Below are 1,264 nucleotides of genomic sequence, written 5' to 3'. Positions count from 1 at the left end.
CATCGGCATAAAAATGATAATTCAATCCATGATTTTGTAAAATGCTTGCTAAGGGCTGTGTATATAGTGTGATTAAAAGTTCCATGGCTAATATTAGACTAGATCTTGTCTTTATATGTAATATTTTTACACCACTATATGAAGCAAATCAAGGGCTTTCACATGATATTAAATTCCTAGAAAACACAAGTCATAATCCTGAGAAATGGCGAAAAAATGCATAGAGCTGTTTCATAGAGCTATTTCAGCAGCCTGCTAGGCTTACCTTTAGAATGAATTAAAGGATCTAATCTCTCATAAACTACTGGCCAATGCATTCCTTCCAGATCTTGGGACCTTACAGGTAGGTCCTTGAGGCTTGGGGCCTTGCTATTCAAAAGAGGCCTGGGCTTGACACAGCGGCCTTGCTGGATTTTTGCAGACAATAATAATTTAAGGATTGACAAAAAAAAATGCAGTGTGCCAGCTCAACTGGATCGTCGTATGCTAAGAGTTGGTTTAGGCCTATACTTACTTGTGTTTTACGTACACACACAGACAGAGAGAGAGAGAGAGAGAGAGAGAGAGAGAGAGAGAGAGAGAGAGAGAGAGAGAGAGAGAGAGAGAGAGTCAAAGTTGGGAAGTTACTTTTCGGGTATTCCCAAGGAATAATAATAGACATAGGCCAAAAAGCAAAATATCTAATAATAGGATTATCGGGAAAACTAACGGAAGTCACAGCAGCAAGTCCATCCTCATCCTGTTTACTGTTTACTGTTTACCATCTAGGAGGCAACCATTCGCAGGTAATCCAAGTGCCCTTTGCCTTCTATTATCGGCATACTTGTCATAGCAACGCAACTACAAATTACACATAGATTCTAGATCTACATGTGCTGAACATAGTAAGTGGGTTGAAGAATAGCAACTCACTTTTTTCACAAACGGATGAGATACATGCTATAGTTTTGTGAGTGCTGCTGATTGCTGGAAGGGTGACTTCAACTTCAAAATTAAAAAAGGTAGGTTCGACAGTTCGACGATTTCAATTCTAGGCTACTACCGGTACACTAGGTCTACACTCTACTCTTCTTTAGTCTTTAGGCCTACACTAGGGAGACTAGGCCTATGTCTTCTACTGAGTACTAGATCTAGATTTTTTAGATCTAACATACTGCCTTACTTTTTACTTCGGTTTTGTTATTACTATAGACTATAGCTATAGAAAGTGGCTATTCTCACCCGCCCGGAAGTTCGTTCTCGCAAGATCTACTCCTCCCCTCTT

General features: G+C 39.7%; 1 protein-coding gene across 1 annotated transcript in view; it reads left to right on the top strand.

Annotated features, from left to right (window-relative positions):
• Positions 1 to 612: 612 nt before the first annotated feature.
• The window catches only part of LOC101854469, a 27,482-nt gene continuing 26,830 nt past the window's right edge, over positions 613 to 1,264 (top strand). The window contains exon 1 of the mRNA XM_005112798.3: positions 613 to 1,001. The gene's annotated coding sequence lies outside the window, so the exon portion shown is untranslated. The remainder of the gene's footprint in view (positions 1,002 to 1,264) is intronic.

Source organism: Aplysia californica, unplaced genomic scaffold, assembly GCF_000002075.1.
Source record: "Aplysia californica isolate F4 #8 unplaced genomic scaffold, AplCal3.0 scaffold01414, whole genome shotgun sequence".
Taxonomy (NCBI): Eukaryota; Metazoa; Mollusca; class Gastropoda; order Aplysiida; family Aplysiidae; genus Aplysia; species Aplysia californica.
Note: the sequence above shows the minus strand (reverse complement) of the source record. Positions and strands in the feature narration are given on the sequence as shown.